Below are 17,194 nucleotides of genomic sequence, written 5' to 3'. Positions count from 1 at the left end.
AGTATTTCACAAGGGATGTTGCTATGGACAACCAGGCAGATACTATCTATTTTCTTCTAGTAGGTGTTAAAAAAATGAGAAGTAGTTTCTGATAGGTTGCCCATAGCAACATTCAATGTGAAACACATCTCACATCTTAGTATATTTCCCCCATAATGTTTTGTTAATACTTACAGCAATCTAAAGTGTGGAATGGGCATTAACTTCCATCCTTATCAGATGTGGACACTCTGGTGTCTTTGATCCTCTAGCAAGTTATAATGATTATCATTGCTCCATACTCTAAGAGACACCATTAGAACCCTGGAAAGTAGCAGATCCTGTGTACAATGAAAATCTACAGTTGCTCACGAAACATTATCAACGCAGGGAATGTAGCTCAGTGGTAGAGCGCATGCTTCGCATGTATGAGGCCCCCGGTTCAATCCCCGACATCTCCACCTTTGGCAAAGTCAAGATTCTAACTTAACTGTATGTATCCTCTCCAAAAGAGAAAGAGACCAACAAATGAATGATTGCATTCTAAATTGATGAACTAAGTTTAATTACAATTGAATAATTTAACAAAAGTAATTTAAGAATGAAAAATATAATTAAATACATTGGTCAGACAGGGGGATGGGTTTGGGATTTGATATAAAACATTTCATGTTTTGCTTAAAAAATTTTTTCAACGTAGTGGATGTAGCTCAGAGGTAGAGCGCATGCTTTGCATGTATGAGGCCCCGGGTTCAATCCCCGGCATCTCCATCTTTTGCAAAATCAAGATTCTTGCTTAACTGTATGCATCCTCGGCTTCCGGTTCCGGCTCCGACATGTGAGCAAGCACAGGGAGAGAGCTCCGCAACTACACAGCCCAGCGTACCTATTACAAGGCGCACAAAGCCTCCAAACTGCCCCGACAGACTCCCCTACTCACCCAGACGCAGGATTGCTGCATGAACAGCCTCCCTGCAGAGTCCATGGGCCGCACTAAAACAAGAAAGACTCGCCAGGAAGAATCCAAGATGGCGACCGGCTACGGAGCTCCGGGCTCCCCCTCAGACACACAGTCCTCATCTGGATCCCCAGCCCTGCGGGTGCTTAATCCGCAGCAGGTTAGTGCTGTTCACACAGCCACAGAGCAGACATATACTCCGCAGCAGAATGCCACCCATATGCCACAATCCCCACACGCAAGGGAGAAACAAGAACAGCCATTTCCCCCAGAAAAACTTGTCACACACGGGGAGCTAGTACTTGCTATCAGAGAAGCACTTACCCCCATTCTGGCTACACATACAGCAAGCATCACTGCCCAAATCGCTAACTTAACCAGGAGAATTCAAGAATCTGAACACAAAACGGGCTCTCTGTTCGCTGACGTCTCACAAGTTCAGACAGTGCAGCTTAAACAGGAAAAAGAGCAGTACCATATATGGAACAAACTCGATGATTTAGAAAATAGATCCCGGAGGAACAACCTCAGGATAATAGGACTGCCTGAAACACTCAAAGGTACAGACCTATTGGCCTTTCTCAAAACAACCTTGCCGGCCTTACTTCAAATAACACCAGCTTGCTCCGACATGGTCATAGAGCGAGCTCACAGGATAGGCCCTGCCAGACCCTCCCCAAATCCTCGACCACGTGTCACCATACTGAGAGTATTGAACTACCTACACAAAGAGGCAATTTGGGTGGCCTCCAGACGACACCGAAACCTATCCTGGGAAGGACACAAACTATACATATTCCAGGATTACTCAGCCGAGCTTACTAAAGCGAGGAAAGCGTTTTCTCCCATATGTTCACAGCTGGTACAACAGGGGAAGAAATTCGCACTATTATACCCAGCGCGTCTATGAAGGAGATACGTTCAAGGACTTCACCAACCCTGATGATGCCATTGGTTATTTAAACGAAGCTGCTGAGACAGACACCAGGAGATCTTCCACATCTCCTAGACAATCACGCTTCGCTGAAGACCCGTGATCGCCACTTCTGACCAGACCATCCTACGCCCCCCAACCAAAGAACCTATACAGAAAAGTCATCACACTCAATGACTGATTAATTGACTGACTTTCGTCACTATGCAGCGAAATATACGATCTGTCAAGCAACACTTACCAACTCTTCAATAAAAGGTGTACCCTGCAATTAGCTACATTTTCTGGTTCGACCGACAACAGAACCCCTCACCCCCCTCCCCTCCCCCCCCCCCTATCTCCTTCGCACCATCGTCAAGCCTTCCACAGGCTCACGCAACATCTTCTTCCTGGTAAACCTTTTGGAACACACACAATAATATAATTCGGTGCAACAGATACCGCCAAAAGCTCAATGCTGGTGGGGTGTATTGGTGGATGCTTTTTCCCTAATCACCCCCTTTCCACGTTATACTTCATGGAACAAAGACTCCCCCTGAAGCCCTGCCGTTTGTTCAGATGGAAGATTCTCTCCCGGTTGGTGAGATCAGCCATCGAAATTGTTATTACTGTTACTTATTTTCTTATTGTGCTAATGTTATTGTTAGTCTTAACCGTTATTTGTCTCCCTTCCTATGTCCCTCCCACCCCTATGGTATCATCTAGCAAAATGTTGAGGTGTATCTTTAATGAGACCTATGCTGTCACAACTAGGCTTGACAACATGCTAAACAGTGTAAGGCTTGACCCCTCAAATGTTCCCAAATTAATGTATAGCCATGAGTGAACTAAATTTTGGATCATGGAATGTGGGAGGTATAAATTCACCGCAAAAACGGAAGAAAATTTTAATGTACCTAAGAAAAATGTGTATTGATGTGGCATTTATTCAGGAGACACATTTAACACAACCCGAGACTGCGAAACTAGGAGTCCTCCAATGGAGAGTTCTGGCTTCAGCGCCTTATTCCTCTAAAAAGAGAGGAGTCGTAATACTAACCAGAAACTCGGTTGTGGTGGATTTGATCTCCTCTATAGCAGACCCAGAAGGCAGATATATTCTAGCAGAAGTAAAGATAGCATCTCGTCATTATGTAATGTGCAATGTGTATGCCCCGAATGTGTATACTAGATCCTTCTTCCAATCACTGATAGCGCTGTTACACCCATTTACTCATTTACCCCTAATAGTGGGTGGTGATTTCAACCTGGTCACCTCCAACCTGTTAGACAGACAAACACAAACTAGACAAAGGAAAACACTCCCATCACTGGGAATCCCCACCTTTCTGAGGAGACTTCAACTGATTGATATATGGCGCAGCCTTAACCCGACAAACAAGAGCTACACTTGCCTATCAGCGGCACATAACACAATGTCAAGAATAGACTACATGTTTACATCCCAAACTCTATTACCCAAAATAACCAAGACCGGGATCGAACCAATCTCAATGTCTGATCATGCGCTGGTAAGATTCGCACTAAGGACAGACATAGATATGGGACCTTTTATATCGTGGAAATACCCACATAATCTGGTAAACTCAATACCCTTCCGTAAAAGCGTAGAATCGATGTGGTCAGACTACAGTTTACATAACCAAGCCGCCTTGAGAGAGAATCCAGTACTATATTGGCAAGCATCCAAATCTGTAATTAGAGGCCAAATCATTTCATATGTAGCAAACCACAAGAAAACCCTCACCAAAGACTACATCCAGGCCCAAAACACACTGAACGACACATTCCATGCATACTCACATCACCCTTCCCCTTCAACTAAACAAGCATATCTTCAGGCCAAAGCAGTATTTGACGATACCTTCACTAAAATGGAGACTAATTACTCTTTCAAAAAAGATTACAGGTTTTTTAGGTTCGGGAACAAGGCAGGGAAACTTCTTACAAACTTACTAAAAGGTCAAACACCCCCAATGATAGTACACCCGCTAAAATTACCAGACGGATCAATTACCACATCTAGTAAACAGATAGCAGATGTCATGAAATCCTTTTATGGTACTCTATACCAAGAGACACCAGACGACCAGACTGCCTCCTCCCGATTCTGGGAAAAACTAGCTTTACCCTCAGTAAACGACTCCTTTCATGACACCCTTACAGCACAAATCACAGAAGAAGAAGTACAGGCAGTTATATCCAACCTCAAAATAGGCAAAGCCCCAGGCCCAGACGGGTTCTCCACAGAATTTTACAAACTCATGAAGACACAGATCACTCCTACTCTGACCGCAGTATTCAACTACATATTAAATCATAATTTCACACCACAATACTTTAACTCTGCTATAATCAAAGTCTTACCCAAGAAGGGAAGAGATCTTAGTAATCCAAGCTCATATAGGCCCATTTCCCTACTCAATATAGATTATAAGATCCTTACGAAAATCCTCGCCAACAGACTCAAAATCATTTTACCACACATAATACACGAAGACCAGACAGGCTTCATTATGGGAAGGAACCCAGTCATAAACATTAGAAGAGTACTCTCCGCTATACATAACTCCGCCACTCACCGACCCAACACTTCCCCTGCCATCTTAACACTTGACGCCGAAAAGGCTTTTGACATGGTGTCATGGACACACCTGTTTGACACCATGTCAAGATTTCAATTCCCCCCCAAATTTATCTCATTTATAGGTACTTGTTTCCTATCTGGGCGCCCAGGTTTTCTACGTACGGCACCGTAATGAAATCGGATCGCATCGCATCGTACACATACACGATATTGAACGATGCGATGCGATCCGATTCGATTTCCCATAGGAAACAATGTGAAATGGCTCAATTTAGCCAAATTCTCATAGGAACAATAGTAAATGGCCCAAAAACACCCCTGAACATTGAAATGTCCCCCCAAAAGTAGTTTACGCCACCCCGCCATCAACGTGAACCCGAAGCGTGGCGAGCGCAGCGAGCCCGCGAGGGGCGGCGGTACGCGTCCTCCGACCTTTTCATGCCCTACTATCCACGTCGGCGTGGAGTTGAGAATAGAATAGTGTGGCGAGCGCAGCGAGCCACCGAGCCCGAAGCGTGGCGAGCGCAGCGAGCCCCGCGAGGGGACGCGGATACCTTCACAGTTATACGCGTCCCCTCGCGGGCGACGCGGACACCTGGGAAGCCCGCGAAGGGACGCGTTTACCTGTGAAGGTATCCGCGTCCCCTCGCGGGGCTCGCTGCGCTCGCCACGCTTCGGGCTCGGTGGCTCGCTGCGCTCGCCACACTATTCTATTCTCACTACACGCCGACGTGGATAGTAGGGCATGAAAAGGTCGGAGGACGCGTACCGCCGCCCCTCGCGGGCTCGCTGCGCTCTCCACGCTTCGGGTTTTACGTTGATGGCGGGGTGGCGTCAACTACTTTTGGGGGGACATTTCAATGTTCAGGGGTGTTTTTGGCCCATTTACTATTGTTCCTATGATAATTTGGCTAAATTGAGCCATTTAACATTGTTTCCTATGGGAAATCGAATCGGATCGCATCGCATCGCATCGCATCGTTCAATATCGTGTATGTGTACGATGCGATGCGATCCGATTTCTCTACGGAGAATAGCATGGTGCGCAATTAACTTAGTGGGCGCCCAGATAGGAAACAAGTACCCATTTATACATACCTTGTACAAACTCTCCTCCTCGCAAATCTCTTGCAATGGTTACATTTCAGCCCCATTCGACATACAAAGAGGGACACGTCAGGGATGCCCCCTCTCTCCCCTACTCTTTGCTATAGCATTAGAACCCTTAGCAATCGCCTTAAGACAATCAGCTTCCATCCAAGGTATCCAAATTGGACCTTTAGACCTTCGCTTAGCACTTTTCGCAGACGATATGCTGCTTTTCATGGCTGACCCGGACCGCTCTCTCCCAGAAATCCTTACACTTATAACCCAATTTGGCGCCTTCTCAGGCTATAAAGTAAATATAGACAAATCGGAACTCATGCCAATTACTGAAACCAATTCCCACAACCAAACCAATCCCATCGGACAGTAGTATGGGGGGTAGTGCTGCGCTCAATCTATGATTGTCTTATATATGCTGTAGTAAACTCTAAATAGATTTTTGGATAGTATTAACTTTATTTTAACACATAACTACCTATGGTTTGATAACAATTTTTATTTGCAGACAACCGGGACAGCTATGGGCACGAGATTCGCCCCCAGCTACGCCAACCTCTTCATGAGTTGGTGGGAGGAAAGACACATATGGAGAGGGGGGTGGTGGCTGGAGGAGAATCTCGTGCTCTGGAAAAGATACATCGATGATGTGATATTCATTTGGAGAGGAGATGAGAAATCTTTGCAAAAATTCATTCTACACCTAAATAATAACCAGAATAATCTCATCTTTACAACTGTATACAACAAGAAAGAAGTCAATTTCCTTGACCTACACATATATACAGAAGGCACAGAGGTACACACAAAAACATATAAAAAGATTGTAGACGTGAACAGCTACATTCTGTCCACTAGCTGGCATCACCCGAGTTGGCTGGACTCAGTACCCACCAGCCAATTTATGAGAATCAGGAGAAATTGCTCCAAATTAACAGACTACATAGAGCAAGGGGAAGAATTAAAAAAGCAATTCAAAGAAAAAAAGTATAAGGACCATAAAATTCATGGAGCATTTGAGCAAATGAAACGGATAAATAGAGAGGACATACTAAAATACAAGAACAAAAAGACAGACAAAGAAGGCATTTCTAATGAAGTGCTATTCATCACACAATATTCTGAACAGTCAGGACAACTAAAGAAAATTCTAACCAAACATTGGCCATTACTTTTAGAAGATGAAACCCTAGCTGACCACCTCACAATCAAACCCAAAATAGTTTTCAAAAAAGCACCAGACTTAAAACAAAAATTAACAAGAAACCACATTCCCCCAAAATCAAACACACAATTGACAATAGATAGATGCCAATCAAGCAAAGGTTTTTTCTTCTGTGGGGGCTGCACAGGATGCAAAAATCAAAAACAAAGAAGCACAAAGCCCACCACCGATTTCCAATCCACCAACAGCAAAGACACATTTAAAATAAAACAAAAAATTACATGCAGTAGCAAGGGAGTGATCTATCTATTAAAATGTGGGTGCGACAAACAATATATAGGCAGGACAACACGACAACTTAAAGACAGAATATGTGAACATATAAGGAACATAAGGAAAGGACATGAGGAACACAACCTATCGAGACATTTTAAGTTACACCATGACAGTGACCCTAAAACATTAGAATTTGTAGGAATAGAATTAGTACAACCCAACTGGAGAGGAGGAGACTTTATACATAAAATTAATAAAAATGAACTAAAATGGATGTATAAACTAAAGACTTTTGCACCTAGGGGATTAAATCTTGATAATGAGGTTAAATCTATCATAGGCAAAAAATAAGTGACCACACAAGAAAGTATCATGTGATTCACACCGCTAAATACCGCATTTATGGACAGACAACTAAAAATTAATAAAAAAATGAACGGCTTTACAAAATATAAAAGTATAAACGCACCCGTAGACTGATAAAATGTCACAAATTCCTCAACAATGTAAGACATGTTTAAAAGGTGCAACTATGACCCTGCAAACATACCATGCTAATTGAGATAACAACCAGCTTTATAATCAAATATACAAGACCGACAAGATCAGAGTTATAAAAAATACGTCAGAATCCCCTAACAAGCAATATGTCACTATAAACATACGAGTATATCAGGCACAATCAAGAGCAAAATGGGATTGCACACAAACGAAACCACTATGCAATCACGCTAATAGGGGAACCTAGTGCCAATTAAGAATGACGGACATTCCAATTAACTAAATCAGCAACATGTGTGAGAACTGATCCAGTGCATTTAAGCAGACGGGAACCCCAGCAACACACACCTCCTTGAAGAAGGCAATTGGCTGAAACGCGTTGGAGGGATATCCATACACCCCAGCAGGAACAAGCACAAGCATCGGAGTGTCATCATCCCCCGCCGCGAGCTGAACACCAAACCCGGCTGCTCGTCGTGCAGAGAAGACCGTGGACGTGGAAAGGGTGAGTAGGAGACGGAGCGAACTGTGAGGCAGGAGGTCCCCCCGGGCGGTCAAGCGAGGCGGTGTCGACGGCGGCGACCAGCTGCCCCAAACACCTTCCCCCGCTGCCCTTAGTCACCGTAGCCAGCGGGAGAACGGCGCGTGAGGTACTGAGCGCTACAGCACTCATACATCACCGCTGCTATCTCGCTCAACAGCGGGCCTGACACCGGCACCCTAAGCTGCACCGGTCCCCCCCCCCCTCCGAAAACCCGCTGAACAAATCTACACTTTAAAAGGGGTACCCGAAGACTTGTGCTAAACTTGCGGATCTAGACCACTGTTTGACGGGACGCCGCAAACAAAGTCTAGACATAAACTGAGATCCATTATACTGCAGTTCATGAAGTTTATTCTGAGTAATTGCGTATTGGGACATTGAGACTTTTCCATCAGGCGTACAGACTGGGAGATAATACGACAGATTGTGCACAGTGAATCACAAACTAGTGCATCCTTTTTGTGTATTAAGACCACAGTACTGCAAGCTTGTATCTTTCAATACCTAAGATTATTTTTAAGTAAAATATCGTTGTAATAAACAATGTGTCAGATTAATTGAACAACAATTTAGAGTTTACTACAGCATATATAAGACAATCATAGATTGAGCGCAGCACTACCCCCCATACTATAGAATTTAACTCTTGGGATACAGTCAGATCCCATAAGTGTTCTTGCAGCTCATCGCTTCATAAACTTTTCAGTGCGCAGGTATAACCAAAATTTTTAACCAATCCCATCGGACACTTATTTAAAATAGTCAAGACCAGTTTCAAATATCTAGGAATCCATATCCCAGCTACACTACATACTCTATACACAATCAATTACACCCCGCTGATTGCTGCAGTGACCAAATTGCTAGAAAGTTGGTCGCTGCTGCCTCTGTCCCTCTTGGGTCGGGCAGCGGTGATAAAAACTATCATTTTTCCCAAACTATTCTACACAATGCAAATGATTCCCCTTCGCATCTCAACTAAAGACATCAAATCACTTAACACTGCCATTTCGAAATTCCTATGGAAAGCTGGAAAACCTAGGATTGCACGCCAGAAACTACATCCTCCCAAAGCAGAAGGTGGGCTAGGCCTACCCGATTTTCAAACATATACCAGCGCCACCCTGTTCCGATTTATCTTAGACTGGCTAAAAAACACAAACACATACACCATCACAGCACTAGATGATGCACTAAACTCCCCATATTCCACGAAAGCTCTCCTCCACACTCCTAGAACCCAAATTCCAAAAGAGACCCTCAACAATCCTCTATTCCGCGACACCTACCTAACATGGCTAGGTATTAACAAAACCTTTCACCGACACCCAGGACACAGTAAAAACATTCCACTATTGGGAAATCCAGCATTCCTCCCAGGCATAGAAAACCAGATCTACACCCAACTCAAAAACAAAGGCATAAGAGACACCTCAGACGTTTTTGACCCAGGTGGCAACCTACTTACATTTTCAGAACTTAAAGACAAATTTGATCTCTCAAATCGTCACCTCTTTGTATATTTTCAGATCAGGCATTACATAAACTCCATACCAACTTCGGGTATAACGCACCCCCAACAAGACCATATCCTGATAATCATGAACAAGACGGAAAAAACACCGTACAAAACTAGGGACTTATATTACGCTATACTATCTAATAATTCCCAGGAGATATGGTCAAACACACTTACGAATTGGAGAAAAGATCTCACACCATCACTCTCACAAGAGCAGTTCACCTCGAAATTACCGAACATAATGAAAAATCTAAATTCCTCCTATCTCCAGGAAGTACATTTTAAATTTATACACCGAGCATACCTATCTCAGGCCCAGAGAAAACATTTCATACCTGATGAAAAAGGCCTCTGCCCCAAATGCAAGACCTCTATTTCCCCGTACATTCATCAGTGGTGGGAATGTGGGAAAATCAAGAAATTCTGGTTTAAAGTGGTCAATTTTATAAACACTACTTTTCAAACCAAATACACCCTGGACCCCTTGGCACTCCTCCTGGCTAACTTTGACAGTTGGATGAGTGGAAACCAAGACAAACACCTGATCCCAATACTTACCTTGATAGTCACAATAGCCAAGAAGATAATATTAAAGCACTGGACCGTCCCATCCGTACCCCTGTTAAGTGAGGTGCAATCAATGGTACTGAAATTCCTGTTTTATGACAGACAATCCACCATACCTGATATCGAACTAGGAGCCTCAAGGTTCTATATGAAATGGGGACGATATATCGAAAAATTACATCACACTCTAAGAGATCAAATTATGAAGATGTTCAAGGATACCGCCTGACATAGACTACAGTCATCAGCACAGGTCTAACAGTGGTCGAGAAATGCATGCCCTGACCCCAAACAAATACGCCCAGTCCAAAACTCACTCACAACATTAACACCACAACTTTAAATATCATAAAATAACCAAATGTACCATCCCCCCCTCCCCCCCACCCTTATCCTAATGTACTGTCTCCCCCCCCCCCCCCCCCCCAAGTTCAACTTACGATGTTTATCTGACTTATGAGGTTTGAAGTGTTGAAAGCTTATGTTGAAAATTGGATATAATGGAACGTCGAGACCACCGGTGAGATTCGGGAAACCTGTGACGCGTTACTTTAGACACTCGGTGTATCTTCATACTGATCTGCTGGTTTTCAGACGTCTTACTGTTGGTCTAATATATGTATACCACATGTCCATCACCAATTATATGTCCAAAATTATCTTCATGTTAACATTGTACAAATGTCAACTGCTTTCAACATGTTTGTTCAAATTATGAAAATTAATAAACAAATGTTACAAAAAAAAAAAAACTGTATGCATCCTCTCCAAAAGAGACGCCTTGAAAAGCCTTATTCAGCAATGCTCAGTAGGCAGTCATAACATACATCCTGTGCATCTTTCTACCAAGGTATGATACTGCTGATCAAACTAAATATAAAAATGTCCTCTACTTTGAACACTTGATCAATATCAATGCCATTCATTATATAAGATAGGAGATTCTCATACTAAACCAGCCTCGTGTTAAGACTTACAGCAATCTAAAGTGTGGAATGGGCATTAACTTGCATCCTTATCAGATGTGGACATTCTGGTGTCTTTGAACCTCTAGCAAGTTTTAATGATTATCATTGCTTCATACTCTTAGAGACACCATTAGAACCCTGGAAAGTCGCAGATCCTGAGTACACTGAAAATCTACAGTTGCTCACGAAACATCTTCCACGCAGGGGATGTAGCTCAGTGGTAGAGCGCATGCTTTGCATGTATGAGGCCCCGGGTTCAATCCACGGCATCTCCACCTTTTGCAAAATCAAGATTCTTGCTTAACTGTATGCATCCTCTCCAAAAGAGACGCCTTGAAAAGCCTTATTCAGCAATGCTCAGTAGGCAGTCATAACATACATCCTGTGCGTCTTTCTACCAAGGTATGATACTGCTGATCAAACTAAATATAAAAATGTCCTCTACTTTTAACACTTGATCAATATCAATGCCATTCATTATATAAGATAGGAGATTCTCATACTAAACCAGCCTCGTGTTAAGACTTACAGCAATCTAAAGTGTGGAATGGGCATTAACTTGCATCCTTATCAGATGTGGACATTCTGGTGTCTTTGAACCTCTAGCAAGTAATAATGATTATCATTGCTCCATACTTTAAGAGACACCATTAGAACCCTGGAAAGTCGCAGATCCTGAGTACACTGAAAATCTACAGTTGCTCATAAAATATCTTCCACGCAGGGGATGTAGCTCAGTGGTAGAGCGCATGCTTTGCATGTATGAGGCCCCGGGTTCAATCCCCGGCATCTCCATCTTTTGCAAAATCAAGATTCTTGCTTAACTGTATGCATCCTCTCCAAAAGAGACGCCTGGAAAAGAGTTATTCAGCAATGCTCAGTAGGCAGTCATAGCATACATCCTGTGCGTCTTTCTACCAAGGTATGATACTGCTGATCAAACTAAATATAAAAATGTCCTCTACTTTGAACACTTGATCAATATCAATGGCATTCATTATATAAGATAGGAGATTCTGATACTAAACATCCCTCCTGTTAAAACTTACAGCAATCTAAAGTGTGGAATGGGCATTAACTTGCATCCTTATCAGATGTGGACACTCTGGTGTCTTTGAACCTCTAGCAAGTAATAATGATTATCATTGCTCCATACTTTAAGAGACACCATTAGAACCCTGGATAGTCGCAGATCCTGAGTACACTGAAAATCTACAGTTGCTCACGAAACATCTTCCACGCAGGGGATGTAGCTCAGGGGTAGAGCGCATGCTTTGCATGTATGAGGCCCCGGGTTAAATCCCCGGCATCTCCATCTTTTGCAAAATCAAGATTCTTGCTTAACTGTATGCATCCTCTCCAAAAGAGACGCCTTGAAAAGCCTTATTCTGCAATGCTCAGTAGGCAGTCATAGCATACATCCTGTGCGTCTTTCTACCAAAGTATGATACTGCTGATCAAACTAAATATAAAAATGTCCTCTACTTTGAACACTTGATCAATATCAATGCCATTCATTATATAAGATATGAGATTCGGATACTAAACCAGCCTCGTGTTAATACTTACAGCAATCTAAAGTGTGGAATGGGCATTAACTTGCATCCTTATCAGATGTGGACACTCTGGTGTCTTTGATCCTCTAGCAAGTTATAATGATTATCATTGCTCCATACTCTAAGAGACACCATTAGAACCCTGGAAAGTAGCAGATCCTGTGTACAATGAAAATCTACAGTTGCTCACGAAACATTATCAACGCAGGGAATGTAGCTCAGTGGTAGAGCGCATGCTTCGCATGTATGAGGCCCCCGGTTCAATCCCCGACATCTCCACCTTTGGCAAAGTCAAGATTCTAACTTAACTGTATGTATCCTCTCCAAAAGAAAAAGAGACCAACAAATGAATGATTGCATTCTAAATTGATGAACTAAGTTTAATTACAATTGAATAATTTAACAAAAGTAATTTAAGAATGAAAAATATAATTAAATACATTGGTCAGACAGGGGGATGGGTTTGGGATTTGATATAAAACATTTCATGTTTTGCTCAAAGAATTTTTTCAACGTAGTGGATGTAGCTCAGAGGTAGAGCGCATGCTTTGCATGTATGAGGCCCCGGGTTCAATCCCCGGCATCTCCATCTTTTGCAAAATCAAGATTCTTGCTTAACTGTATGCATCCTCTCCAAAAGAGACGCCTTGAAAAGCCTTATTCAGCAATGCTCAGTAGGCAGTCATAGCATACATCCTGTGCGTCTTTCTACCAAGGTATGATACTGCTGATCAAACTAAATATAAAAATGTCCTCTACTTTGAACACTTGAACAATATCAATGCCATTCATTATATAAGATAGGAGATTCTCATACTAAACCAGCCTCGTGTTAAGACTTACAGCAATCTAAAGTGTGGAATGGGCATTAACTTGCATCCTTATCAGATGTGGACACTCTGGTGTCTTTGAACCTCTAGCAAGTTATAATGATTATCATTGCTCCATAAAGTCGCAGATCCTGAGTACACTGAAAATCTACAGTTGCTCACGAAACATCTTCCACGCAGGGGATGTAGCTCAGTGGTAGAGCGCATGCTTTGCATGTATGAGGCCCCGGGTTCAATCCACGGCATCTCCACCTTTTGCAAAATCAAGCTTCTTGCTTAACTGTATGCATCCTCTCCAAAAGAGACGCCTTGAAAAGCCTTATTCAGCAATGCTCAGTAGGCAGTCATAACATACATCCTGTGCGTCTTTCTACCAAGGTATGATACTGCTGATCAAACTAAATATAAAAAAATGTCCTCTACTTTGAACACTTGATCAATATCAATGCCATTCATTATATAAGATAGGAGATTCTCATACTAAACCAGCCTCGTGTTAAGACTTACAGCAATCTAAAGTGTGGAATGGGCATTAACTTGCATCCTTATCAGATGTGGACATTCTGGTGTCTTTGAACCTCTAGCAAGTTATAATGATTATCATTGCTCCATACTCTAAGAGACACCATTAGAACCCTGGAAAGTCGCAGATTCTGAGTACACTGAAAATCTACAGTTGCTCACAAAACATTGCCCACGCAGGGGATGTAGCTCAGTGGTAGAGCGCATGCTTTGCATGTATGAGGCCCTGGGTTCAATCCCTGGCATCTCCACCTTTTGCAAAGTCAAGATTCTTACTTAACTGTATGCATCCTCTCCAAAAGAGAAAGAGACCAACAAATGAATGATTGCACTCTAAATTGATGAGCAAAGTTTACTTAAAATTGAATAATTTAACCAAAGTAATTTAAGAATGAAAAATATCTTTAAATACATTGGGCAGACAGCAGGATGGGTTTGGGATTTGATATAAAACATTTCATGTTTTGCTCAACAAACGTTTTCACACAGGGGATGTAGCTCAGTGGTAGAGCGCATGCTTTTCATGTATGAGGCCCTGGGTTCAATCCCTGGCATCTCCATCTTTTGCAAAATCAAGATTTTTGCTTAACTGTATGCATCCTCTCCAAAAGAGCCCAAGACCAACAAATGAATGATTGCACTTTAAATTAATGAGCAAAGTTTAATTACAAACGAATAATTTAACAAAACTAATTTATTAAGAACAAAAGATATCTTTAACTGTATGCATCCTCTCCAAAAGAGACGCCTTGAAAAGCCTTATTCAGCAATGCTCAGTAGGCAGTCATAACATGCATCTTTCTACCAAGGTATGATACTGCTGATCAAGCTAAATATAAAAATGTCCTCTACTTTGAACACTTGAACAATATCAATGCCATTCATTATATAAGATAGGAGATTCTCATACTAAACCAGCCTCGTGTTAAGACTTACAGCAATCTAAAGTGTGGAATAGGCATTAACTTGCATCCTTATCAGATGTGGACACTCTGGTGTCTTTGAACCTCTAGCAAGTTTTAATGATTATCATTGCTTCATACTCTTAGAGACACCATTAGAACCCTGGAAAGTCGCAGATCCTGAGTACACTGAAAATCTACAGTTGCTCACGAAACATCTTCCACGCAGGTGATGTAGCTCAGTGGTAGAGCGCATGCTTTGCATGTATGAGGCCCCGGGTTCAATCCACGGCATCTCCACCTTTTGCAAAATCAAGATTCTTGCTTAACTGTATGCATCCTCTCCAAAAGAGACGCCTTGAAAAGCCTTATTCAGCAATGCTCAGTAGGCAGTCATAACATACATCCTGTGCGTCTTTCTACCAAGGTATGATACTGCTGATCAAACTAAATATAAAAATGTCCTCTACTTTGAACACTTGATCAATATCAATGCCATTCATTATATAAGATAGGAGATTCTCATACTAAACCAGCCTCGTGTTAAGACTTACAGCAATCTAAAGTGTGGAATGGGCATTAACTTGCATCCTTATCAGATGTGGACATTCTGGTGTCTTTGAACCTCTAGCAAGTAATAATGATTATCATTGCTCCATACTTTAAGAGACACCATTAGAACCCTGGAAAGTCGCAGATCCTGAGTACACTGAAAATCTACAGTTGCTCATGAAATATCTTCCACGCAGGGGATGTAGCTCAGTGGTAGAGCGCATGCTTTGCATGTATGAGGCCCCGGGTTCAATCCCCGGCATCTCCATCTTTTGCAAAATCAAGATTCTTGCTTAACTGTATGCATCCTTTTCAAAAGAGACGCCTGGAAAAGAGTTATTCAGCAATGCTCAGTAGGCAGTCATAGCATACATCCTGTGCGTCTTTCTACCAAGGTATGATACTGCTGATCAAACTAAATATAAAAATGTCCTCTACTTTGAACACTTGATCAATATCAATGGCATTCATTATATAAGATAGGAGATTCTGATACTAAACATCCCTCTTGTTAAAACTTACAGCAATCTAAAGTGTGGAATGGGCATTAACTTGCATCCTTATCAGATGTGGACACTCTGGTGTCTTTGAACCTCTAGCAAGTAATAATGATTATCATTGCTACATACTTTAAGAGACACCATTAGAACCCTGGATAGTCGCAGATCCTGAGTACACTGAAAATCTACAGTTGCTCACGAAACATCTTCCACGCAGGGGATGTAGCTCAGGGGTAGAGCGCATGCTTTGCATGTATGAGGCCCCGGGTTAAATCCCCGGCATCTCCATCTTTTGCAAAATCAAGATTCTTGCTTAACTGTATGCATCCTCTCCAAAAGAGACGCCTTGAAAAGCCTTATTCTGCAATGCTCAGTAGGCAGTCATAGCATACATCCTGTGCGTCTTTCTACCAAGGTATGATACTGCTGATCAAACTAAATATAAAAATGTCCTCTACTTTGAACACTTGATCAATATCAATGCCATTCATTATATAAGATATGAGATTCGGATACTAAACCAGCCTCGTGTTAATACTTACAGCAATCTAAAGTGTGGAATGGGCATTAACTTGCATCCTTATCAGATGTGGACACTCTGGTGTCTTTGATCCTCTAGCAAGTTATAATGATTATCATTGCTCCATACTCTAAGAGACACCATTAGAACCCTGGAAAGTAGCAGATCCTGTGTACAATGAAAATCTACAGTTGCTCACGAAACATTATCAACGCAGGGAATGTAGCTCAGTGGTAGAGCGCATGCTTCGCATGTATGAGGCCCCCGGTTCAATCCCCGACATCTCCACCTTTGGCAAAGTCAAGATTCTTTCTTAACTGTATGTATCCTCTCCAAAAGAGAAAGAGACCAACAAATGAATGATTGCATTCTAAATTGATGAACTAAGTTTAATTACAATTGAATAATTTAACAAAAGTAATTTAAGAATGAAAAATATAATTAAATACATTGGTCAGACAGGGGGATGGGTTTGGGATTTGAAATAAAACATTTCATGTTTTGCTCAAAATTTTTTTTCAACGTAGTGGATGTAGCTCAGAGGTAGAGCGCATGCTTTGCATGTATGAGGCCCCGGGTTCAATCCCCGGCATCTCCATCTTTTGCAAAATCAAGATTCTTGCTTAACTGTATGCATCCTCTCCAAAAGAGACGCCTTGAAAAGCCTTATTCAGCAATGCTTAGTAGGCAGTCATAGCATACATCCT

General features: G+C 42.1%; 15 non-coding genes across 15 annotated transcripts; all 15 read left to right on the top strand.

Moving 5' to 3' along the window:
- Positions 1–368: 368 nt before the first annotated feature.
- On the top strand, positions 369–440 carry TRNAA-CGC (transfer RNA alanine (anticodon CGC)). Its single transcript has one exon. It is a non-coding gene; the product is annotated as a tRNA-Ala (tRNA).
- Positions 441–678: 238 nt separating this feature from the next.
- On the top strand, positions 679–750 carry TRNAA-UGC (transfer RNA alanine (anticodon UGC)). Its single transcript has one exon. It is a non-coding gene; the product is annotated as a tRNA-Ala (tRNA).
- Positions 751–11,308: 10,558 nt separating this feature from the next.
- Positions 11,309–11,380, top strand: TRNAA-UGC (transfer RNA alanine (anticodon UGC)). The gene has a single exon. It is a non-coding gene; the product is annotated as a tRNA-Ala (tRNA).
- A 448-nt stretch (positions 11,381–11,828) lies between these two features.
- Positions 11,829–11,900, top strand: TRNAA-UGC (transfer RNA alanine (anticodon UGC)). The gene has a single exon. It is a non-coding gene; the product is annotated as a tRNA-Ala (tRNA).
- Positions 11,901–12,348: 448 nt separating this feature from the next.
- On the top strand, positions 12,349–12,420 carry TRNAA-UGC (transfer RNA alanine (anticodon UGC)). The gene has a single exon. It is a non-coding gene; the product is annotated as a tRNA-Ala (tRNA).
- A 448-nt stretch (positions 12,421–12,868) lies between these two features.
- On the top strand, positions 12,869–12,940 carry TRNAA-CGC (transfer RNA alanine (anticodon CGC)). The gene has a single exon. It is a non-coding gene; the product is annotated as a tRNA-Ala (tRNA).
- A 238-nt stretch (positions 12,941–13,178) lies between these two features.
- On the top strand, positions 13,179–13,250 carry TRNAA-UGC (transfer RNA alanine (anticodon UGC)). Its single transcript has one exon. It is a non-coding gene; the product is annotated as a tRNA-Ala (tRNA).
- Positions 13,251–13,670: 420 nt separating this feature from the next.
- On the top strand, positions 13,671–13,742 carry TRNAA-UGC (transfer RNA alanine (anticodon UGC)). The gene has a single exon. It is a non-coding gene; the product is annotated as a tRNA-Ala (tRNA).
- A 450-nt stretch (positions 13,743–14,192) lies between these two features.
- TRNAA-UGC (transfer RNA alanine (anticodon UGC)) lies at positions 14,193–14,264 on the top strand. Its single transcript has one exon. It is a non-coding gene; the product is annotated as a tRNA-Ala (tRNA).
- Positions 14,265–14,501: 237 nt separating this feature from the next.
- TRNAE-UUC (transfer RNA glutamic acid (anticodon UUC)) lies at positions 14,502–14,573 on the top strand. Its single transcript has one exon. It is a non-coding gene; the product is annotated as a tRNA-Glu (tRNA).
- A 570-nt stretch (positions 14,574–15,143) lies between these two features.
- On the top strand, positions 15,144–15,215 carry TRNAA-UGC (transfer RNA alanine (anticodon UGC)). Its single transcript has one exon. It is a non-coding gene; the product is annotated as a tRNA-Ala (tRNA).
- A 448-nt stretch (positions 15,216–15,663) lies between these two features.
- Positions 15,664–15,735, top strand: TRNAA-UGC (transfer RNA alanine (anticodon UGC)). Its single transcript has one exon. It is a non-coding gene; the product is annotated as a tRNA-Ala (tRNA).
- A 448-nt stretch (positions 15,736–16,183) lies between these two features.
- Positions 16,184–16,255, top strand: TRNAA-UGC (transfer RNA alanine (anticodon UGC)). The gene has a single exon. It is a non-coding gene; the product is annotated as a tRNA-Ala (tRNA).
- Positions 16,256–16,703: 448 nt separating this feature from the next.
- On the top strand, positions 16,704–16,775 carry TRNAA-CGC (transfer RNA alanine (anticodon CGC)). The gene has a single exon. It is a non-coding gene; the product is annotated as a tRNA-Ala (tRNA).
- A 238-nt stretch (positions 16,776–17,013) lies between these two features.
- TRNAA-UGC (transfer RNA alanine (anticodon UGC)) lies at positions 17,014–17,085 on the top strand. The gene has a single exon. It is a non-coding gene; the product is annotated as a tRNA-Ala (tRNA).
- The last annotated feature ends 109 nt before the right edge of the window (positions 17,086–17,194 follow it).

Source organism: Crinia signifera, chromosome 3, assembly GCF_055691185.1.
Source record: "Crinia signifera chromosome 3, ASM5569118v1, whole genome shotgun sequence".
NCBI classification, from domain to species: Eukaryota; Metazoa; Chordata; class Amphibia; order Anura; family Myobatrachidae; genus Crinia; species Crinia signifera.
The sequence above is the reverse complement of the archived record's forward strand: the minus strand, read 5'-3'. Positions and strand labels throughout refer to the sequence as shown.